The 25,993-nt window shown below is 37.7% G+C and overlaps 1 pseudogene; it reads right to left on the bottom strand.

Moving 5' to 3' along the window:
* Positions 1-562: 562 nt before the first annotated feature.
* Positions 563-20,232, bottom strand: LOC132169784 (apoptosis inhibitor 5-like protein API5; annotated as a pseudogene).
* Positions 20,233-25,993: the final 5,761 nt, after the last annotated feature.

The raw sequence follows: 25,993 nt of genomic DNA, 5'->3' as shown, positions 1-25,993 counted from the left end.
AATAATTAATTAACTAATAATCAATATGAATTTACAAAAAGAAAAAAAAAAATCATAATATTTACTTTATATAAAGAATGAATAAATTAAATGAAAAGCTCGTGAACAAGTTCAAGGTCACTCCAATAATAAATGAGCTAAGTTTAAACAAATTATCTAACTCAATGACAAGAACGAGTTCGACTCATGTTCGAAATAACATTAAATAATCAAAAGTTTTGAACATTCAATATTTGGCTCGACTCGACTCGATTACAGCTCTACTTCTGACTACCTATAGCACCTTCATTCTTCGCCTGCCAGCATAAACTAAAATGTTATGGATTCCTGAATGTTAAGGAGGATCACACAGATGAAGGCTGGGAATAAGATTTCCTGTGTAGGCCATGTACCAGTATAATATTTCTTCATAGGCACATGCATCACAGTAACAAAGATATAAAGCTAGCTTACAAATCCCTTTCACAGTTAATGACAATCACCCAGCTTTCTCAAGTTCTCATTCAACCAAACATATTATATTCTACAAATCGTCGGAATTTATAAAATGATTCCTCTGGGTGCAAGTTTAACTGTCAAGTGTCAATAAGATACACACGCATGCATACACAAAGTAAGAGGCATGCAAAGATTCCTCAATCAATCCCGGCTATTGCTTTCATCAGTTAAATTCGAAATGATTAAGAACTCAAAGCACTAAAAATCCGCCGGACAAGCTCCAGAGGAACATGATTCCTAGTGTTAGACAACAAATAATATCTAGAAACTCATCAGTTTCTTCCTCTATGAATCAAAACTAGCTCCAGCAGAGAACTTCAATAAATCAATGGCTTCTAGTTGTATACTTCTGGTGCATACCCATTTTTGTGAAATCTGAATGCCTTCTTACTCTGGGCACACACCTAGGCTACCGGTAGCCTCTTCCTCTTCCACGTCCACCCCACCCTCTCCCTCTGCCTGTAGTCCCACTTCTCCCACCATGAGACAAATCTTCCAATGCTTTATTAACCAGTTGGTTTTGCAAACCACCAGCTCCACGGCCCTTTTTAGAAGGCACGTTGCAGGATCCATTAGCAGCAGTAGCAGGTCGCTTCCCTCTGTACACAAAGTTCACACAAGATATAAATGTGTCCACCATAAAGAGAGAGAGTGAAGGGAGCAGGGGAGGAAGAAGATAATCAGGAAGAGCTCTCGTACCCAGTTGTAGCAGCGGTGGCGGGAACAGAAGGTTTTGTTGCTTCTTTCCAAGATAGGTTGATACTTTTATCTCCAATAAATGAGGCTGTTTTTGAATGTAATGGCTGAATATAGAAATGAAATATCAGTTTTTACAGTAAATAAATAAAAGACCATATATATAGAGACACAAAAACTTTGTTCCTTTGCACCTTTGTCATTGCCAAAATGTTATTACATGTCCGCAACCCAGTGGTTGTATTCTGCTTTTGAGTTTTCTGCACATTAAATGGAAAATATGTAAGATAAATGATGACAAAAAAGCTCCTACAGAAAACAGGATCTCCTGGGAACAAACTCACAATGTTATTCTTTGCTTCATCAGATTTAGCAGCTGCCATAGCTTTGTTGTGCTCAGCCATTCCCTGAGTTAATTTCTTCATGGTAGCCCTAGTTAACTCCTCAACATTACTCAACCTGCAAAATCAATTGTAAGAAAGTCATACACAAAGAAAAAGTTGCGACTGTGTAAAAGTAAACCATATATTATACTGCCCATCAGAAATACAGGTATCGCTCTTCCAACCTTGCTCCAAATTTAAATGTGAATCAAGGCTTAAGTAGTAACTAACAGTTTAGAAATGTTTGGAAGGCTTAAGTAACCAATTATATAAACATGTCCTGTGAATCAATCTTATGACAGAAAAATTTCGTTCTCTAATTTCTTCAGCAAAATCACAAAAATCTAAAACTAGGTAATGATTTCAGTGGATTTCTGAACTGAAGGCCCTTCTTTCCTTTTCCTTATTCTCTGTTCTTTGGAGATTGTAAAATATTCTTGTGGCCTAATATGGGGTTCAATGCATACACAATAAACCCTCCAAAGAACAGAACAAAATAAGGAGTAACATTACTTTTGGATTTTTAGAAAATATATGAAGTTCCAATTTGGTCACTGAAGTAAGTTGCAATCAAGTCCTCAAATGATTTAAAAAATCCCAATCAGGCCTTTTGAGTCAGAAGTGATGGAAAGTGTTGATAAAGAAATTTTGGGTTAAAGGGAGAGATAAACAAAGAGAGAAAGAGATAAAAGTTTATTTTAGTTTTAATTAATAAAGATAAGTAAAATGCCACAAAGAATAATCACATCAACAAAGAGTTGTAACGTCATTGGTTTCTTAAGTGAGACAACAAAGAGTTGTTCCCAATGGGTAGTTTAATCGGCTGTGGACCATGCCTCATAAAGCGGAGGTCACTAATTCAAATCTCTCCTCTCCCTTCCCTTGTGTGTGGACATGTCAAAAGAAAAAAGTAAGGGAACCATCCAAATTTTTGTGTGCACTTCATTTAGCAACATCAGCTGCCACATAAGACATTAACATAAAAAATAAAAATAAAAAACATTGACTTCTATTAGCGAGACTGATGGAAGGACTTAATTCTGATTTTTTTAGTTCTTAAATTTTATGCGCCAAATTGGAACTCTTCGCATTTTTCAGGGACTAAAACAGGAATTTGTCTTTACATAGCAATATGAAGAATCAATTCTTCATAAGATATATATATATATATGGAAAAAATGAAATAAAAAATAAGTACTTGCCTTTCAGTGAAGTCCTTATAAAGCTCTGAGAAATCCTCCCCAAGCCTATCTGATGGTTGGCCAGTCACTATCTTGTAACCACACAGACTGTTTGTTGCATTGGGCACCTACAGAACAACAAAACTTAGGTAAGGTATTGCGCAGTAGAGACACACAGATGATTGTTTAGACAAACAAAACATTTGAAATCAACCACCGTGTGAGCTAGATGATGAAATGTGAATCCTGTTATTTAAAACAGAGTTGAAATATACAGTACTTTAACAATTATAAATACATGGGTTCGTATTTGTTCTGTCATTTAAAAGAGCGTATACCTTTAATAGCTGAACAACATTGGGAAGAATCTGGCGGGAGTCTTGTGGTGTTGTGTAAGGAGAAATTTCTGCAAGGGCTTTGAGCAGATCTAGCTTTCGCTCCTCAGGAAGCTGGCACAACTAAATATCAGTAGAGTTAATTTCTTGCAAGACGCCTTTTGATTATAACGTAATCGAGCAACGAGAAGCTCTCTTCCTACAGTGGAAGCCTTCTAAAGCTAGAGGGAACTTTCCCGACCATTTTTTCTTTTCCACAAAATACTCTAGATAATTACACTGGAATGACAGAGAAATGAAACATCATTCAATAAGAAAAGCTCCTATAATATCTGCATATACGAGTTTCAAATTTCATGTTTCCCATTTTCGCACCGATGAGCACAAATGAAAGATGAGCCGCAAAATAAGTCAAATCATTGTTAAGCTATTCACATAATAAATAAATATAGACTCACGAACATTTTCCAACTAAGGGAATAAGAAACGATGACAATTAAACATGTAAATAGAATTTTGAGAATAAGGTTGTGTATTGAATCACATTGTATAATGTACAGAAGGGGCATATATATAGGTTAATAATACAGACCTACTAGAATAAGAAAAGTAAACCTAGTAGACTTAGAATACCAAAGAAAGTAAATAACCCTAATATAATATTAATATTAACAGCCCCCCACAAGCTCAAGGTGGAGTGCAAGAGACTAACTTGAGGTTGGACACAAGATCACGAAAATGCCCTCAAGGATGTGACTTTGTAAAGATGTCTGTGAGCTGATCACAGGACGTGACAAAATGAAGTTGTAGTGAGCCCTAAAGAAAATGATGACGAATAAAATGACAATCAATCTCAATGTGTTTTGTCCGTTCATGAAAAAATCATTATGAACAATCTGAATAGCACTATTGTTGTCACAGTATACAGGAGTAATAGAAGAAAGAGAGACACCCATATCCTGTAACAGCCATCGCAACCAAAGAAGCTCCGCAGTAGTGTCAGCTAGAGCACGATATTCTGCCTCGGTGCTAGATCGAGCAACAACAGTCTGTTTCTTACTTTGCCAAGATATAAGCGAGGTACCAAGTAGGAAACAGTAACCAGTGGTAGAACAACTATCTGTCGGATCACCTGCCCAATCAACATCAATATAAGCATGCAGCTGTAGAGGAGATTGGGAGGAGAAATAAAGCCCATAAATAATGTCCCCTTCAGGTACCGAAGAATGCGGAGCACAGCTGAGAAATGAGTGGAGCGAGTAGCCATAAATTGACTCACCTGATGAACAGCATACGAAGTATCAAGTCGAGTGACAGTAAGGTAGACAAGATTGCCAACTAAATGCCGGTATAAGGTAAAATCGTGAAGAGGCTCGCCATCATGAGGAGTGATACGAGTATTAAGCTCAGTCGGTGTGTCGACAATCTTACTGTCTGTGAGATTGGCCCGGGAAAGCAGATCAGATATATACTTGGCCTATGTTAAATAATAACCTTAAGAAGAAGAGGAGATCTCAAGACCAAGAAAATAGCTAAGAGGGCCAAGATCTTTCATCTCAAAGTGCTGACTGAGAAACTGTTTAAGTTCCTAAATACCAATGATATCATCTCCAGCGATAATCATGTCATCAACATAGAGTAGAAAAAGTATGGTACCCCGGTTTGTGCAGCAAATAAACAAGGCTGAATCATAAGAGCTGATGGAGTAGCCAAGGCGAGAGATAGTGGCGCTAAACATAGCAAACCACGCTCGGGGTGCTTGCTTAAGTCCATATAGAGCTTAACGAAGATGACAAACCTTGTTTGTAGGATGAGATAATCTAGGAGGTGGTTGCATATAGACTTCTTCACTTAAATTACCATTAAGGAAGGCATTTTTGACATCCATTTGACAAAGTGACCAATGTCGTGAGGCTGCAACAGCCAACAGAGCACGCACAAAAGAGAGGCAAGCAACTGGAGCAAAAGTCTCCTCATAATCCACCCCATATTCCTGAGTAAAACCTCTAGCCACAAGTTGACCCTTGTACCTGTCAACAGTACCATCGGAACAAGTCTTGATTTTGTAAATCCACTTATGCCCAACCACAGATTTTCCAAGAGGTAAGTCAACTAGATCTCATGTATTGTTCTTGTGTAAAGCATCAAGTTCCTCTTTCATCGCAAATTGCCAAAGAGGGTTAGTGGATGCCTCATGAAAGGAGTGAGGCTCATGCAAGGTAGCTAAGGCATGAAAGTAATGAAAGTCCTGTAAATGGGATGGGAGAGATCTTACTCTGGTGGATCGACGAAGGTCAGGTGGTGGAGTGTTGTTGTCACAATTATCTACCGAAATTAATAGGCAAATAATTGGATGTTTTACCCACAAGTGCACGAGGTCAACACAGTAGTACAGGGTGTAAGTACGGGGTCATTCCCACGAGGATTACTAGATTTTGCTTAAAATTAATTCCAAAAGTAAAATAAAACAAATATTGGATTTGAGTTGATAATGATAAAAAGGTAGGGCTTTGATATCCACCACTAATTATATTTAACTAATATATCAATATGCCAATGTTTTGATCATGTTATGAATATCTAATGTTTGTCAACCTAAGGGCATTGGTGTCTACACCTTAAGTTATTGATTTTCCTAAGCAACGAATTAGGCATCGGTGTCTACTCTAATTATTTTCTTTCTTAAAGGATTTAGCATGGGTGTCTATTAAGTTGTTCTTTAAGAAAGCATAAAACTATGGAAATCAACAAACACAAGAGGCCTAGGGCATGGGTGTCTACTCCGGATTCCCCATGTTGATTAACCCAAGAATCCGGTGTGGATATCTTTTGTTATTTTTATTAAACCCAAGACTCGGTATTCCAAATTGATTTAACTAACTAGTCTATACCATATGCATATGTTGATCAGGCACACACATATGAGGAATTCATGAAACCAAGAATTAATCAATTTAGATGTCACAACAAGATCATCATAAGGGCGCCAATATTGAATATCAACTAAACATAACTAGGGCCTCAATCTAGCCCTACTAAATTAGTTACACATAAGTTTGATGTTAAACATCTTCATAAAATAAAATAAAAAAGAAATGAAAAGAATAAACCAGAAACATGAACTTAAAGAGCTCCAATTCTTCTCCTTGGAAAAGGTCCCTATTCTAGAGGCTTAAGGGTCTATTTATATGCCTTTAGGAATACTCTAGAAACCCTAAAAATCGTAGGTTTTGAGCCCCAGTTCACACTAAGCTACAAAACCCTAAAAGTTACTCTTTCCTTATTAAGGCTGGCGGCTGATTTAGCCATCACGCACGGGTGCGCTTGATCGCAGCCCATGTGTGATCGATCGTAGGTTTGCGATTGATCCTCTTGGTGCTTGCGCTCGATCATGGTTGCCTTGCATGTTGCTATCCTCGCCTGTAGTGCGCTCGATCGCAGCTCCCCTGCGATTGATTACACTACCAAAGCCTTTCAATTTCCAAAATAGCTCTTTTTAAGTCTAAAACTTATGAGATTGCTTCTTTTTCTTCCAATGATCTTCAAAATCAAAGAAAACACAATAAAGAGCTAAACTGACATAATTAACTAAAACTAAAGGATTAAAACATGTAAGTTAAGCGCTAAAAATATGAATATTTTAGCACTTAACACACCCCCAAACTTACATATTGTTAGTCCCTTAGCAATACAAAACTAAATACAAAAATGAAAAACAGAGAACAAAAAAGATAAATCCATCTTTCGTGGGATGTACGATTGCATTTAGCATATGCAACAAGCCTTTTAAACCCATAGGAATTCCCTAAAGCACGAGTGAAGTCTCGTGAGGGTTTTCCAGGAATGTTACCCACAAACATTATGCACAGTTCATGTTATTCCAAAAATTAAAGCATCACTTCAAGATCAAGATTTTCATTCATTAGCAAGCTTAAAAAGATGAACTCCATCTTCACAATGAATTGGAATCCCAAAGTTCAATTACTTACAAAGGACATGCTAAATCATCACAAGTTTGAAAGCAGTGTAAGGCGAACTAGCACAAAATTATGAGACTTCAAAATCTTTCCAATGTGTACTGTCTCCATGTCTCAAAATTCACTGAAATCCCTATTAGAATGAACAACCATGGCATATTTCTTTTTCTCACCTTTTTTTTTTTTTTTTGATCAGGTTGTACAATGTTTGGTTCCCTTAAGCTTTCTAATTAATCCATGTAGCGAGTGTTAAGTTATTGACTCCCAAACTAGATGGTTTTAGGGAATTAGGTGTAGAGACACCCCTAATTAAGGACCTACTAACTCAAGTCAAAAAGGCTACAAAACCAAACTAACCATGACATTGATCAAATCCAAATTTTTCACCTTTTGACGTGAAAACTCAATGCTTTAAGGCAAGAGGTCCAGTTACTCAGTGAAGAGCTTATCAATGATCATTTATATATATATATTGAATATATGCAAAATGTCCATCTAATAAGTCATCAAATTAACTCAAGGTACAGAAACACACACATCAGACTTCTTGTCATACCTCACAAATTATGTGCTAAGTGCTTGTGTGATCAGATCAAACATGTGATTTTTCAAATGTCCTAAGCAAGTAATCGAGCTAACAAATTCTCTCATCAGATCATATGTTCAAAATTTTAAGTTCACTGATGAATTCAAGCCACAATTCTTTTAAATTAACTCAAAATTTAAAGGCAAACATGAACATGCATAAACTTTTTTTTTTTTTTTTTTTAAATAAACAAACAAACACACAAAACAAATAATATGAAACTGGGCAAAGTACGTGTGAACAACATGTGTGCCCATACCCCCAAACTTAAATGACACATTGTCCCCAATGTGTCTAAATTAAGGAAAGAACGTACTTGGGATCTGGACGACATCGTCTTGAAAAGTATGGCTCATAGCACACCCCCAAACGTGAATTGAAACACACTTGTCCCTGCAAAATGAGAAAACACAAAAACAAGTAAAAAGAAACAAAACTAAAGATAAATAAAAAGATTAACTTAAAACACACTAAACAAGATAAAATAAAAAGATAAACTATGGGGTGCCTCTCATGAGCGCTAAGTTTAACGTCTTCAGCCAGACGATGGTCCCTGGTCAATGCTGTCCAGAAGATGATACTCCAGATGGTGGTGGCAAATGGCTAAGATGGACCGCATCAATTCTTCTAAGGCAGCGAGTCGTTGATCCATTAACTCTTTATCTTCCTGCGCCTCCCTTCTTTGATTAGCTAGCTCTCTCCGAAGGCCTGCCATTTCTTCACTACGTGAGCGGTACTGTGCTACACAAAAAATGATCGGGGCCTCCTCCTCCGCTGCCTCAAGCTTAGCTGCGGGTTCATCTTCGGCCATCGCTCGGCCTCTCTCTCTTTCACACTAGCTGCTGGTGCTGGAGGTGCATGGGGCATATGGGAGCAGCTCTTGTTCCATTGACGAATGCCAAAGATGAGGGTAGTAGTGATTGGCTCATCAGTTGTTGTGCCCTAGATGCCTTTCTTCTGGAGGATGTAAGTGATTAAGTGTGGGAAAGGGAGTCCCCATGAGTGAGTGGATTCAGCTCCTCCAATGTGCACTCCATTCCAAAATTTGTGAATTTGGATCCAAATGATATCGGGAATGGAATACCAGGCATCTTTATGGAAGGCGTAGAGGGTTTGGAGAAATTGATCCCGCCTCTGAGTCTTGTGCCCAAAGGGAAAGGCATTACGGTGCAATATGGAGTCCACAAACCAAAGCCGTTGAGGTAGCTTAGATCGGCTGCCAGCATTATGATGGGAATTGGCATATTGCCCTTGGCACATGTCCTCAATGATTTTTGCCACATAAAATCTGGGCGGTTGCTCGGCAAGCTGCGCTGCCTCTGAAGGGTGCTCATTATTGCATTGGATGGTAGCAGCAATGTCGGCTCTTGTCACTTCAACTTCTCGGCCCTGCACTTTGGAAGAGAGAGCAGCCAACCTGTCGCAGTCATGAGACAGGTGGGCATAGAACTCGATCACCAATCTTCGGTAGGCAGCGGAGGTGACCAGCTTGAAAAGCTTCTTGAGCCCCCGATGCTTGAATTTGGCGACCGCCCATTGAGTCACCTCAAGGTTTTTAAAGTCTTCATGAATGGTGAAGGTGGTCTCAAATAGCAGCTCCCGCTCCTCAAAAGTGGGTGGGGGAGAAGTGGCTTGGGCCTCGAACCCCCATGAGGACGAAGCTCGAGTTCTTGGCACGATGAGCTTGATTGGGGACTTTTGTCGAACACTTGGTGTGCATTATGATGACCAAGGTTGGTACAGCACATCAACACTGCTCAAAACCCCCTGCAAAAACACCAAAACCCAACCACAGGAAAGCAATGTGGGTGGATGATCACCCACAATTGCAGAAAAAAAAAAAAAAACAAAAAAACAAAAAAAAACAAAAAAAAAAAAAAGATAAAAAAATGGTGGTTGGGGGGGGGTTAATCGGAGTTCGGGTGTTGATGGGAATGGGGAATGGTTTGTATGTTTGTGTGGTGAAACAATGGTGGTACGGTGGCCGGAGAGGAGAACCATGTGGTGGCGGTGTGGTAGAGGTGGTAAAAAACATGGTGGAGGAGTGTGCCGGTTGCGTCTGTTGCAAGTGGAGACTGTACGGTGCAGTGAGAGTGTGAGGGGGAATGGGGGAGAAAATGACCTAAAATAGGTCACATGGCCTGTTGCCCGATTGCGCTCGATCACACTCGTGCAAGGATGTGCGTGAGTGGGTGATGTGCGCTCGATCGCACTAACAAAATGTACGAAGCCAAAATTTAATTACTGCTCTCGATCACATACTTGTTGCGATTAATCGTAGTAACAGAATGTAAAATTTTTCTTTTTCTTTTTTTTTTTGAATGGATAATATGCAACAATGTTCTGAAGTAAAAAGGAAACACAAAGAATAAGTGAGAACACATGTAAAGTAAGGAAATTGATATGATGGGAAACAAGGATGAAAAAGTGTACCGCCTTCAGTGGCCTCAGTACCACTATTCTGAGTAGATGCGCTTGAGCCCCTGGCCTGCTCAAATGCTTCCACTTGTGGCTGTGGTGCTACTAGTGTGGAGAACTGCACTTGAGCTCCACAGAATGTGGCTCAAGTGCCCTAGGTGGTGCAGGGACAGGACTTTCTTTATAGGTCAACAATTTCAGTTCCACATAGGACTCCTTCTTGACATGCTTTCTGTGATGATGGTCCTTGGGTCTTTCTTGTGGAGCTTGGTGTCCTCATTTGCTTCATACCTCAATTCGTCTCGTTCATCCAGCTGCAGCTTTTTTTTGGAACTTGGATATGGTGGACAGCCTTGAATAGGTTGCTTTGCTCCACTGATGTCCTCAGTAACATCTGCATAAACTGGCCCAGTGTCCTGACTTGTGAACTTATGAGTGAGGGGGGTCTTTATTGGATCTTTCTGTGGGTCCTGCAAAACTGGTTCACTAACACCTTGGATCATGCAAACATCAAAGCATTTTAATTAATAATGAGGTAATTTCATTGCATCAAATATTTTAAATTCTATTGTCTCACCATTCACTTTCACACTTACTGTACCCTTTTTCATGCCTCTTGTGGTATCAGCAGTTCTCATAAAGGGTCTTCCTAAAATGATAGGTAAGAATGATGGCATAGGGAATTCTTCCACATCCACTACAATGAAATCCGTAGGTAAAATAAATGTACCTACCTTTACCAACACATCTTCAACTATACCTCTTGGTCTTTTGATGCTTCTGTCTGCCAATTGCAAGGTGACTGAAGTTGGTTGAAGCTCTCCCAAACCGAGCTTTTCATACACAGTGTAAGGCAACAAATTGACCCCTGCCCCTAGATCAAGCAGTGCATGCTCAAAAAGATGATCTCCTATCCTACAAGGAATAGTAAAACTACCAGAATCTATTAGCTTTGGTGGTAACTTTCTTAACAAAACTGCACTTACCTCTTCTGTTAAGGCCACTGTCTTATGCCCCTAAAATCTCCTTTTGTTAGTGCAACAATCCTTTAAAAATTTAGCATATGAAGCAATCTGTTTAATTGCATCTAATAAAGGAATGTTAATTTCTACTTTCCTCAAGGTCTCAAAAATATCCATGAGCTGCTTTTCTTTCTTTGGTTTGACTAACCTTTGAGGGAAGGGAGGTGCATTTACCTTCTCCATTTTGTTTACCTTAGAAGTTGATGCTTCATTTGGAGATGCTTGAGGTGGCTCCTCAATTCCAATGACCTTGCCATTTCTGAGAACTGTAACTGCTTTCAACTGCTGGTGACCCCCTGGATTGGGTATTGTTTGGGCTGGGAATTCTCCCTGCTTCCTTTCACTCAGCTCCTTTGCCATCTGCCCCATTTGCACTCCCAGTCTTTGGATGGCTTGATCGGCCTTTGTATTGAATTGTTTTTGATCAGCCATAAATTGCTGTTGTGAAGTCACTAGGGTGTGTATCATATTCTCCAATTGGTTCAGCTTTGACTCTTGAGTTGGTTGACTTGCTTGTTGAGGCCCTTTCTGCTGTCCTTGATTGTTACTCCAAAAGAAATTGGGATGGTTACGCCATCCTGGATTGTAGGTGTTGGAGTACGGATTATTCTTGTAGGGATAATTGTTTTGTCTCACATAATTCACCTCTTCTTGCTCTACAAATGGAGATAAAGGACACATTTCAGTAGTGTGATCTAAATGGGAACATATAGCACATACCTGAATTGGTGTGTCCTTTTGAACAGGTGAGATGTTCTGAGCAGTCATGGATTTGACAATCATATCCAACTTCTTTTCCACAGCCATCTGATTTGGAGATCCCCCATTGAAGTTCACTTTATGCATACCCTTGCTCTTTACTCCTCGCCTTCCTCTAGAGCAAAATTGTTGGGAATGCTCACTTAGTGTTTCAAACAGCTCCATTGCTTCCTCACTACTCTTTTCTATAAGTGCTCCATTACAAGCTGAATCAACCAAACCTTTGTTAGTATCATCTAAACCTTCATAGAAAATTTGTACCTGATCATCTTGAGGGATGTTGTGATGTGGGCACTTTAGAAGCAATGAATTGAAGTGATCCCATACATCAAAGAAAAAATCTCCTTTGCTGAAACATTTGAAGTTCCCTTTTAAGTTGTCTTGTCTTTTGGGCTAGGAAAAACTTCTTTAGAAACTTGGTGGCTAATTCTTCCCAAGTATGGATAGAATCTGCAGGCAAAAAATATACCGCAGTTTAGCATTATCCTTCAAAGAGAAGGGAAAGAGGACTAACTTGAGTCTCTCTGGAGTTAAGCCTTGGATGTGCCGCAACATGCATATATCAAAGAACTCCTTAAGATGCAAGTTAGGATCCTCAGTAGCTGTGCCCCTGAAGTGAGTCAATGCATTGAGAATTTGAAGGGAAATATAATAGTTGTCTTCCACCTCCGGTTGATAAGCTATGCATGAGGGTTGATTGAGGTTCGTTGGGACGAACGCCTGCTTCATCGGTCTCCACACCGATGGTGGATTTGCCTCAAGTGGTCTTGGCACTATTGGTGGATACTCTTGCAAATCTTCCATCCCAATTTCTTCCTCTTCTTCTTTGTCTCTAGGTCTTTGTCGAATTGTCTGCTCAATTTCAGGATTGAGTGGAATGACTGTTGAATCTTGAGATCGATGACCTTGCATCAATTGAATTGCTTCTTCAGTCAAAGCAGCTTTAATGCTGCTTGTTCGGATGCTCCTTGGACCTACACTCGATCGTAAGTAAGTGCGCTCGATCGCACTTGGCTGACGTTCGATCACAGTAATAGAATCGCAAGTCCGCAACCTAAAACAGAAAAGTTAAGAAAAATGGAAAATCTTTTTGATTTTTGATAACAACAAAATTTAAAATTTAAAATTAAAACAACACAACTAAAGGAAAATAATTCTAAACAAAATTCACCGCAATCCCCAGCAACGGCGCCAAAAACTTGTTGTCACAATTATCTACCTAAATTAATAGGCAAATAATTTGATGTTTTATCCGCAAGTGCACGAGGTCAACACAGTAGTATAGGGTGCAAGTACGGGGTCATCCCCACGAAGATTGTTGGATTTCACTTAAAATTAATTCCAAAAGTAAAATAAAACAAAGATTGGATTTGAGTTGATGATGATAAAAAGGTAGGGCTTTGATATCCACCACTAATTATATTTAGCTAGTATATCAATATGTCAATGTTTTGATCAAGTTATGAATATTTAATGTTTGTCAACCTAAAGGCATTGGTGTCTACTCTTTAAGCTATTAATTTTCCTAAGCAACGATATAGGAATGGGTGTCTACTCTAATTCTTTTCTTTCTTAAAGAATTTAGCATGGGTGTCTACTAAGTTGTTCTTTAAGAAAGCATAAAACTGTGAAAATTGACAAACACATGAGACCTAGGGCATGGTTGTCTACTCCTGGTTTCCCATGTAGATTAACCCAAGAATCCGGCGTGGATATCTTTTGTTACTTTTATTAAACCCAGGACTCGGCCATCCAAATTGATTTAACTACTAGTCAATACCACATGCATATGTTGATCAGGCACACACATATGAGGAATTCATGAAAAAAGAAATTAATCAATTTAGATATTATAACAAGATCATCACAAGGGTGCCAATATTGAATATCAACTAAACATAACTAGAGCTTCAATCTAGCCCTACTAAATTAGTTACACATAAGTTTGATGTTAAACATCTTCATAAAATAAAATAAAGGAAAAGAATAAACCCGAAACCTAAACTTAAAGAGCTCCAATTCTTCTCCTTGAAAAGGTCCCTATTCTAGAGGCTTACTGGTCTATTTATAGGCCTTTAGGAATACTCTAGGAACCCTAAAAACTGTAGGTTTTGATCCCCAGTTCGCACTATGCTACAAAACCCTAAAAGTTACTCTTTCCTTATTAAGGTTGGCGGTTGATTTGGCCATCATGCACGGGTGCGCTCGATTGCAGCCCATGTGCGATCGATCGTAGGTCTGCGATTGATCCTCTTGGTGCTTGCGCTAGATCATGGTTGCCTTGCATATTGTAGTCCTCGCCTGTAGTGCGCTCGATCACAGCTCCCCTACGATTGATCGCACTGCCAGACCCTTTCAATTTTCAAAATAGCTCCTTTTAAGTCCAAAACTTCTGAGATTGCTTCTTTTTCTTCCAATGACCTACAAAATCAAAGAAAACACAATAAAGAGCTAAAATGACATAATTAGCTAAAACTAAAGGATTAAAACATGTAAGTTAAGGGCAAAAAAATATGAATATTTTAGCACTTAACAAGTGCAGACTGGTTCCTCGGATGGAACAGAACCTGGGGAGGCAGGCGAAGCAGCTTCGATGGCATCAGATGACTGCAGTACGAGTGAGAGAGACTCTGGCAAGACATTGGTGGTAGGAGTATGAGAAAGAGGAAACTCCAGAAGGGTAGTAAAGAGAGGGAAGAATGGCATGCTGAATTTTCTGACTTCATGGAATAGTCGATGCTCCCAAAAAACTACATGATGGGAGATGCGAAGACGATGAGACACAAGATCATAACACCGGTAGCCCTTTTGTTCCACTCCATATCCAAGAAAACAACACAACCGAGAGTGAGACTCGAGTTTGGGCTCATGAGGCTAGAGTAGAACAAAACAGGCAGAACCAAAGACACGGAAATGGTGATATGAAGGGATAGAGCCAAACAACCGCTTGTGAGGAGTGCAATTATCAAGGAAAGGGGTAGGCAACCTATTGATCGTGTAGACAGCCGTGAGAGTGGCTTCACCCCAAAACGGGGTAGGAACAGATGTGAAAATGAGAAGAGCACGAACAGTGTCTAAAATGTGCCTAAGTTTACGTTCAACTCAACCATTTTGTTGTGAGGTGCCTGGACATGACAAGTGAGGAACAGTGCCATAATGTTTGAGAATAGCTTGAAAATCATGTTGAGTATATTCTAAAGCATTATCAGAACGAAAAGCGTTGATGGGTTTTGAAAATTGGGTTTCAACCATTTTGGCAAAAGTATGATAAATGTCCAATAATTCATAATGAGATTTAATTAAAAACACCCAAGTGTAACGAGAGAAATTATCAACAAAAAAAACAAAATAATGTAAACCAGTCATACTAGCAACAAGAGAAGGTCCCCAAACATCATAATGAATTAAATCAAAAGAAGCAGTAGCATGAGACTCACTATTATTAAATGGCAAAGCCGGTTGTTTACCAAGTTGACATGAACTACAATCAAAAGAACTATTGGAAACTGAACCTAACAAACCCTTTGAAGCTAAAAGTTGAATGCGAGAGGCAGATACATGACCAAGACGCAAATGCCAAAGTGCAAGAGATGATGATGACGAAGAGGCAGTAGCAGAGACACCTGTGGTGGGGAGATGTAAGGATGAGAGTTCAAACATATGCCCAATTCTACGCCCGGTCCCAATGGTCTGACTCGTACGAGGATCCTGTACATGCACACAAAAAAAGTCAAAAACAAGTCTATATCCAAGTTCACACAAATGGCCAACAAAAAGAAGATTGAAGGACAATTCAAGCACATGAAAAACTTCAGGAACAGAAAGTGAAGGTGTATTGATAATACCTATATTTTTAACAATCATAATGAAGCCATCAACTGTGCGAATCAATGAAGAATAAGGTGAAAGTACAGATGTGGTAGAGGAAGTAGGGTAAGGTGTCATGTGATTGCAACAAGCAGAGTCAAAGAGCCAAGGGGAAGAGGTACCTGGAAAAACTGAGAGGACAGAGGAAGATGCATTATCAGAACAAGATAGGACGACCTGGTTGACAATTGTCTCGAAGTCAGCTGCAGATAAGGAAACACTGGATCTTGATGCGTGGCCAGAGGGAGCAACTAAAGAGGGAGCAGCTGGAGATGAAGTAGCTAGAGATGAACCACTCTCAGTATGAGCAACTGCTGCTGTGGGTGCATTAGATCTTCCCTTACATAACACTTGTCAATCGTGTGCCCTCGACGTCGATAATACCGACAATAATTATTATTGCGAGATTTAGGAAGGAATTGAGGAGTACCTGACCTGTCATAATGCTCTCGTTGGAATGACGAGGAGCTAGAGGATGGTGCAGCCAACACTATATGACTAGGCTGAGAGCGCATAGTCTGCAATCTAGTCTTGGCACAAACAAATTTGAAGATGGCAGTGTCCAAAGTGGAAAGAAAAGAACGATGCAATAGTTGCACACGAACAGACTCAAAATCATCACGCAAGGCCATCAAAAATTGGTGAAGGCGCTGTTGATCTCTACGGGTAACATACATCTCAGCATCAGTGGGATCCTTCCAAATAGGATCAGAAACATCAATTTGGTTCCACAGGAATTGCATGCGAGCAAGAAAATCATTTATACTCTGACCAGATTCCTGCCTTAGATGGAAAAGCTCAAACAAAAGCTGATACTCGTGAGCACCATCTACAGAAGAATAACAAGAAGCAAGCATATCCTAAGCACCCTTTGCTTCATCAAAGCTACCAAATAGTGCAGAAATAGATGGGATGGTGGTATTACGGAACCATGTAAAATCTAATGATGTTTGCTATGCCAATCAATAAGATGAGTGGTGAAAGCCTCATCTGACTCAAAAGCCCCTTTAACTGGCTTTTTGACCTCCCCAGTCACATAAAGCCAAAGCTTGCGGCCTTTAAGAAAGCTACGCATAGATTGGGACCACACCATATAGTTTGTGCCATCCAATACAGTTTGAACATGATGAAGAATCTTGTTTTGTGCCATCTAGAAGGCTCAAATGCAAAAACAGACCACAAATATGAAATCAGGATAAAAAAAAATAGGTAAGAAAGCACCTAGTCAACTCTAGAAGTCAACAAAATGTCAACGGTCAAAGGTCAAAGTCAACGCTAGCGAGGCACTAATGACGTGGCAAGATCTGATTTGACATTGATTACATGGCACAAGGCTAACGTGGATATGCTAACGTGGCACATTGTGCTGACGCGGCACTTAGGGCTGACATGGTATTGATGACGTGGCAGTCTGGTGCGATGGCGCATGGAAGGCGGCGTTGTCTTGGCATGTGGATCTGACACGCAGAATTTCTAGGAGCGCATGCATCATTGTATGGAGGATATGGGGCCTGTTCTGGAATTACCAGGAATAGATCTATCGATCAATGGGCTGAGAGAAGCAATTGGACCACCATGGCGGCCGGTGGCGGAACGGCAGTGGCGGAATTGCCGAAACTTTGGGTGGCGCGTGAGGGCACATGAAAACTCCAACGGGAATGTGTGCGGCGGCTCTATGACGGTTGTCTTTCGGGCTTTCAAGCGGTATAGTGATCCGCTAAAAACTTCGAGGAGAAGATAAAGAACCATGAGGGACAAAGGGAACGATTCGCCGGATAACAATGGCGGCGCTGGGAAAAAAAAATTTAGATGCGGAAAAAAAAAATTGGAAGTGATTCAAAACTTGTGCTTTGATACCATGTCCAGAATAAAGTTGTATATTGAATCACACTATATAATTTATAGAAGAGGCCTATATATAGGATAATAATACAGACCTAGTAGAATAACGAATGGTAAACCTAGTAGACTTAGAATACCAAAGAAAGTAAATAACCCTAATATAATATTAATATTAACAAGAATCATTTTCACCTATCATATATATATATATATATATATAAGCCGAATCACTCTTCAGAAGTAGTTTATAATTGTGACATGTAGTGTGAACTCATATTTTTTAAAGGCTAAATCGGTTTTTTAAGCCATAATTTTTGAAACAGTTTTTTAAGAGTGAACTGGTCATTAAATTAGCTTAATTATGAGCATTTAATTATATTTCAATAATTTTTCTAATATGTGATTTTATTAAGTTCAAAATTTTAATGTACGATATTATTTTCTTAGAATTTATTACTATCCAAAACTTTATAAAGACAACATTTAGAATTTAAAAACATACTACATTAATTAACCCATGTTTTTAAAAGGCTATTGTTTTTTTTCTTCAAACTTTTCATTTTAAACCATGTATATCTATAGGAACAATTTTTTATTAAAAAAAAAAAAATTTTTATTTTCCTTTGTATTTTTTTTTTTCAAATGTTCAAAATTATATGTGTTTGATTTCTATTGAAATATAATAGATGCCACACTAAAAATATTACATATTCATGCTAATTTTTTATATTATAATTCATGTATTCTTCTTGATTTTTTATTTATTTTTATATTTTTTATACTTTTTATTTTATATCATATATACTTATACGAACAAAGATTTAAACATGTTTTAATGTATATGAATTAAACTAAAATAAAGGCTCTTATGTTTTATTTGATTTTTTGTTTTGTTTATGTGATTTAGTCGATTTTCAGCCATTTTTGAAAGAGTTTTTATGCTTTTGAAAGCAAAACAAGGAAAACATTTATTTGATTAATAAGTATAAATCGAACACAAATACTTTTGAAACACCAAAGAAATATTAAGCATTGCACCTTATGTGTGGATTGATTTAATTGCGTTAAAGATTTAGTGAAATATTTTGTTTTATTTTGTATTCATAAAAAATATTTTGTTTAGTTAGCTTTGTATTTTTTTAGAATATTTAAAATTATATGAATTTTAATTTTCATTGAAATATAATAAATATCAGACCAATAATATTAAAAACTAATGCTTTGATAATCAAAATACACATGTTTTCTTCTTGCAATTATTTTCATTTTAAACTACTCACATGAGAACAAATATTTTAACATTTTTACAAATATGTTGTAATTCATTTGAATGTTTTATGAGATTTTTTTTTTTTTTTTTCGCTTGTGTTATACTCAAATTAATTTTCAGGCAAAAGAAAGAAAAAATTTATTTGATTACTGTGCAAAAAAATATATTTTCATCTTTTGGAAACACAAAATAGATAATTAAGCATTGAATCTGATGTGAGAAGCTTTATTTGATTACATTAAATGTTGAGTAAAAAATTTGTATTATTTTGTATTCATAAAAAAATATTTTGTTTCTTTTTCTCTGTGTTTTTTTTTTTTTTTTTCTTCTTTGAATGTTCAGAAGTATACGAGTTTTATTTGTATTGAAATATAATAGGTATCACACCAACAATATAATAGATTTGTCCTAATTTCTATTAATGATTTGATAATCAGAATCCAAGTTTTATTCTTTGTTATTATTTTTTTTTCTCTCTTTATACTTATTTTCATTTTAAACTACTCCGACGGGAACAAAGATTTTACCATGTTTTAGTTTATATAAATAAAACTAAATTCAATGGTCTTATGTTTTAATTCATCTGTATGTGATTATCTCATTAAGTACATGTTCAGTACACTTCAAAAAAAAAAAAATGTATATTCAATAATGTACTGGTGTATAACCTTTAGTATGTCTTTTCGTTAAAAGAGGCACGATTGATTTTTTCACATGAAAAGTAAGACGGGGATACGTTTAAATTTTAAATTAAATTATAAAGAAGAATCCCGCACATAGCGTGGGTTATATGCTAGTAGATTTAATGATCGAGAACATAACTACTGAAGCATGCATAAAAAAAAATTAAAATTAAAATTAAAAAAAAAAATAGTAATGATACTCTTTACACCAATTTATCACACTAATAAACACAAGTCAACTGGTATGAAATTGGTGTGTTAAGTAGCATTACTCAAAGAAATTTGATGTCAAAAGCATAAGCAAGCAAAGATCAGAACTGAATACATGGATATTGAAACAAAATCTAAAAGCCCAATGAACTCAAATAACATGCTCACTATTTCAAGACATGGAAACTAAAGTATTACCTTATAAAAAACAGGTATGATGTGTTTGTTCAAATAGTTGAGGAACTTGCTGCTTGAAGCACCCCTCTGTGTGGTTAATTAGAAAACTGTCAGACAGACATATAATGAGTGGTTTAAAGGAAAAAACACAAATGCCAAAAAAAAAAAAGGAGAAGAGAAGAGGAGGATGGAAGCCATACCTCATTTCCTCCCTAAATGCACCCACTGTGGAGGCGGATGTGTTCCACATGACTTTTGGGATAATCTGTGATTTAATGTAGTATCAGAGCCAAAGGTCATGAGTTCGAACCTTGACTCTATCATTCATCCTCCATTTAAATTAAATATTTTATGTATTGTGCCTCACCTATTAAAATGGAGTTTGAGTCCACACGTGAGGGAGAGTAATAAAATATTAATTAAGTGATTAAATTTATCTCTTTCTATTAGCTTAACCTTCTAGAATAATAGGTGATTTAACACCAGAAAGGAAACCAAAGAAAGAGAAACCTAAAAAGAGGTTTCAAGAGAAAAGTTTGATTTGAATCTTAACAGCTAGTGCTTATGTCCACGTGTTTCAAACCAATCATTTCAAAGATTCGAGAAGTTTGATTTTACTAAAACTGACTCTTGAGTCAACAAATTCTTCAGCATGACATTGATTCAACAATCTGATCAATTTAACGAATAAATTCTGAAAGTAATCTACTCAATTCCTATTACATGCAGTACTTATAATTGGAGACTTAGTCTAAGGTATCTCAGTCGACTTCTTCTTTAACTTGCCAATTCAAAATACAAAATTCCAAGCCCATGCTCTAGTAAGTGCTCTTTTCTGTCACATGTTGTCATTATCTATATTTAGTAATTTATTCCACAATAAAAAATACAGATTTCATTAGACCCCATATTTTGTAAACATCTTAAAAATATTTTGGAGATTTCACTCATTAACTGTTTGATTTGATGCTGGATCTTGATGGGAGTGTTGACATTGCAAACTTCATAAACATGGTAACAATTTATTTTTATTAGAAAATAATACCCACCTTAAGCCTTGTGAAACCCTAAGCCCCCTTCTAGAGCACCGCCGCCTCAGGGGAGGAGGGATGCCCGTTGCCTGCATCCCTCTTCCCTTCCTTGCTTTCCGATTTTTGTTTTAGGTTTGTTTCTGTCTTTGGTGTTTTCTGTTCTGTGGTGCTTGTGTTCTCTCTTGGTGGATACTGCTTTTGGGAGTTTTCACTCAAACTCTCCCCTTCCCTGTTTGTTTGTATGTGCCGCCGATCTCCTCCGCGCTCGCTGTCGGGTCTTTTCAGGCGCCCCTCCCGCACCAAGCTTTTTGTGCCACCTTCCGCGGCGGTTTCTGGCCAGCTCGCGATCGGCCTCCTCCGGCTGTCGTGACCCGCTTTGAGTGTTTTTTACATTTATTTTCCTGTTTTGTTGTTTTTCTGTTTTGTATTTCTTTTGAGTTCCCCTGTATTTGGTTTTATTTGCTGTAATTTATTTTCCTACATTAGTTTTATTGTTCCCTTTATTTCCCTGTATGGTTTTATTTATGCTTGTAATAAGGCTTTCTCCTCCTACTTTGTTGCGCCTGGTTGCTGCCCGATATTACTGGTCCAATGCTTTGGGTTGTGGATGTGAAATTTATCCTGGCTTTCGAGTCAAGGAGTATGAGTATTGGCTTGGGGGTTTTGCTCTCAAGGCCGAGGAATAAGCGCTACCTATGCATTAGATGGTGTCTGTTTGATGCAGATCTGAGTTTTCAACCTGATATTCAGTCATAGGTTAGCAGATGCTGTGTTTTGGTTGATTTGGTCTGTTGTTGATGACTATATCTTTAGCTTCGACTATGATTTATTTCAGAGTTTTTTGCTCTGTTTGTAAGAGCTTTAGGCTCGCAACTTTTATCAATGAATGAGTATGATATGTTTCAAAAAAAAAAAAAAAAAAAAGATGGTAACCTTAAATTGACACTTTTTAAAGTTTAAGGTTATAATTGTAAAAGTGATGAAAAATTAGAAGTGGTAAATGAAGTTTACTCAAAGACCTTTGGTAACTGTTTTTAATAAATCCCAAAATATTTTTTTGATATTTTTTTTTAATATTCTCAAAATAATTTTCATTGCATATTATTACGTACAATCTTCATATTTTTATTGAGTATTATTCCATAAAATTATTTTTCTAGAATTCTCTAATATTCTCATAATAATTTTCATTGCATATTATTACGTACAATCTTCATATTCCACGGGCCAGGTCGAATTCAAAAGAATATGGTGATTAAGTTAGTTGGTAGTTCGAGTCCCGGGAATAGATGCCTCCCAAGGCCCAAGATCTGTCATGCAGGTTAAAGGCCCGGGACAAATCATGCATGGATAGCGCGTCCATACCAAGCCCCATATTACTGGCCTAAATAAAAGTAAGATTTATTCCATATTTGGCTCAATGGCTTAGTCTATAAATAGGCTTCTATATCAGGTATAAACCTTAGAATGAATTTTTGGCATTTCAGCATACTTTTCTCCAAAATGTTAACTTAGGCATCATGGAATGCCATCGAGTTCTCTTAACTGGTTATTGTTTTGTAGTGGTCATTGGAGAGCGAAGAACGAAGGTCGGGAAGTGGAGAACACCCTATTCACGCCGTACCAAAACTGTTCTAACACATAGCATTTAAGCACTTACTTTACAAAAGAAGAAAAGAAAATAAAAGAAAGATTTGAACATTTTGGAGCCACGGGTTCAAGGACTTCAAAGCCGTTGATCAATTCTCTTCAACGTGAGCCTTAGTCAAAGCTCCAAAATTAATTTTTGTTTTCCATTTCTGTTGTGATTCTCGAAAATTCATTATACAGTTCAACGTCGACTGACAGTAGAATTCTCGTCGTTCTCTCACGACGGGTAATATCTTAGCGATCACGAGTCAATGTTATTTGGAGTACACCTTACGGCAAAACAAAAAAAAAAAAAAAAAAAACAAACAAAGCTTTAGATTACAAGCCCAACAAAAAGCTCTGAATCGTGTATGTTGTTGGATTTCAAATCTTTAACTCCAAACCTCAAAGACACTTCGGGGGTGTTTGTTAAACGCCCTCACATTCCCCTACATCCACCACACTATTCACTTCATTTTTTTTCAAAAAAAACATTGGGAAAACTTCACTAAGCCCCCCCGAAGTTCCAGCCAATTTGACAAGCAACCCCTGAATTTTCAAAACTCTCACTTAGGCCCCCTGAACTTTGGTTTGCTCTCACTTTGGACTCTTCTATTAGCTTTCACCATTAAATTGACATTTTATGCCCATTATACCCTCAACCAAAGCTACGTCGTTTTGGGCTCCAAAACTACACCATTTTGGACTTCAAAACTACATCACCACCTAGCCTAAAACGACGTCGTTTTGAGTATAATATTAATATATATTTAAAAAAAAAAAAAGAAGAAGAAGAAAGAAAAGGACAAAATTGGGGTGGCTGGATCCACCCCTATCTGGTCTGGGGTGGTCAAACCACCCCCATGGCCAAGGGGGTGGTCCAGTGATAAGCGCTAAAATATTCATATTTTCAGTCCTTATCTTACATGTTTTAATCCTTTGGTTTTGGTTAATTAGGTCATTTTACTTTCTTTTTGTGTTTTTGATGTTTTTACAGGCTTTTGGAAGAAAGTGAAGTAAAACTGGGTGATTTAGGCTCAAAAAGAGAATATGGAAAAATTGGAGCTCCCTGGTACTGCGATCAATCGCAGGGTATCTACGATCGAGCGCAATACCAGAGGAGATGCTGCACGAGCCAAGCCAGGAGCAATCGAGCGCAGGCAAAAGAGGCATCGATCGCAGACGTGCGATCGAGCGCACACGGGGCTGCGATCGAGCGCACCCGTGCGCAGGAGGCATTCCAAGTGGCGGCTACAATGTACCTATTTTCATAATAGGGTTTTTCCAACTCCAAATTGTAATAGGACTGAAACCCTGCGAAAACCCTAAGGTTTACTACTTTTCCAAGGACTTCTAAAGCCTATAAATAGACTCCTAAGCCTTTAGAATATGGGGGCTTGGAGATGGGAGAAGAATAGGAGCTCTCAAGTCAAGTCTCGGGTTTATTCTTTCTTTTCTTTTATTCTATGAAGATGTTTAACATCAACTCTATGTGTAGCTAATTTATTTAGTATGGCTAGATTGAAGCCCTAGTTATGTTAAATTAATATTTCAATATTGGCGCCTTGTGATGATTATGTTGTGCTATTTAACTTGATTAATACCTGCTTGCATGAATTCCTCATATGTGTATGCCTGATCAACATGTGCATGTGGTATGGATTTGTTAGTTAGATCAATTTGGATGACCGAGTCCTGGATTTAACTTAAGTAACAAAAGAATCCACACCGCGATTCTTGGGTTAATCAACATAGGGAACTAGGAGTATATATCCATGCCCTAGGCCTTGTGTGTTTGTCGATTTCCATAGAACATATCCTTTTCTAAAGAACAACTTAGTATAGACATGCTAAATCCTTTAAGAAATAAAAGAATTAGAGCATGGACCAAGTGGCTAATTCGTTGCTTAGGAAAATCAATAGCTTAAGGCGTTACAGTTTAATGCTTAGGTTGGCAAACATTAAATATGCATAACTTGATCAAAGTATTGGCATATTAATATACTAGTTTAACATAATTAGTGGTGGATATCAAAGCCCTACCCTTTGTTATCATCACATCAACAATCAATCTTTATTTTGTTTTTTGGCTTAAGGAATTTATTTTTAAACATAAATTCAGCAATCCTCGTGGGAATGATCATGTACTTGCACTCTATACTACCATGTTGACCTTGTGCACTTGCAGGTAAAACGTACAATTATTTACCTATTAATTTAGGTATATTTCTGCACAACATCCAGCCACCCCCAAAAGGCCAAAAAAAAAGGGGGAGGGGGGGTTTTTGGGGGCATGTAAGAGTGGGGTGGTTCGGCCTGCTTATGGCAGTGGGGGTGGCTGAAACCACCCCGAAAGGTGGTGATACCCCAAAACACCCAATCTTCCTTTTTTTTTTTTGGCCTTTTTGAGGTGGCCAGACCACCCCCTTGGCCATGGGGGTGGTTCGACCACCCCCAGACCGGCTAGGGGGTGGCTCCAGCCACCCCTTGGCCAAAAATGGGGTGGTTCGGCCACCCCATTTTGTTTAAATGGGTGACTGGAGCCACCCCGATTTTGTCCTTTTTTTTTAATTTATTTATTTATATTTTGCTTTAAAAAAATAAAAATAAAAATTTTAAAAAAAATAATGCCTAAAACGACGTCGTTTTGAGCTAAGTAGGTGTTTTAGTTTTAAGGCACAAAATGGTGTAGTTTTGGGGTAAGGGTAAAATGGGCATAAAATTTGACTTCAACGTTGAAAACTACCAGAAGGGTTCAAAGTGAGAGTAAACCAAAGTTCAGGGGGCCTAAGTGAGAGTTTTGGTAATTCAGGGTGTGCTTGTCAAATTGGCTAGAAGTTCGGGGGGGCTTACTGAAGTTTTATATCAAATCATTCACTTTTTATATCACATCATTTACTTTTTATTACTATTCAAATAAAAAAATTACTACGAGACAAAATTTTTCACTTTTCAATACCACTTTTTCATTTTCCCATATTAATAATTTTTTTTTTAATTATTCTTTTTATCCATGAATAGTGTGGTTTGGTGGGGTGGGGTGTTGTTTAACAAACACCTCCTTCTTTTCTCCCTTTGACTGACAAAAATATGGTTTGACATTAAACTTATAGTCTAAAATCATATTAAAATATCAATTATTTTAAAAATTAAAAGAAGTAAGAATCGAAAAATTAAATTATTTAGGGGAAATTTCAGAAAACCCCCCTGAACTTCCAGCCATTTTGACATACCCCCCTGAATTTTCAAAACTCTCACTTAGGCCCCCAGAACTTTGGTTTTCTCTCACTTTGGACCCTTTTAACGTTAAAGTCAAACAATTTGACTTTTTAAACCCATTTTACCCTCCCCCAAAACTACGTCGTTTGATGTCCTAAAACTACAACACCTACCCAGCCCAAAACGACGTTGTTTTAGGCATTAATTTTT

Source organism: Corylus avellana, chromosome ca2, assembly GCF_901000735.1.
Source record: "Corylus avellana chromosome ca2, CavTom2PMs-1.0".
Lineage (NCBI taxonomy): Eukaryota > Viridiplantae > Streptophyta > Magnoliopsida > Fagales > Betulaceae > Corylus > Corylus avellana.
This window is presented reverse-complemented; position numbering and strand designations above follow the sequence as displayed.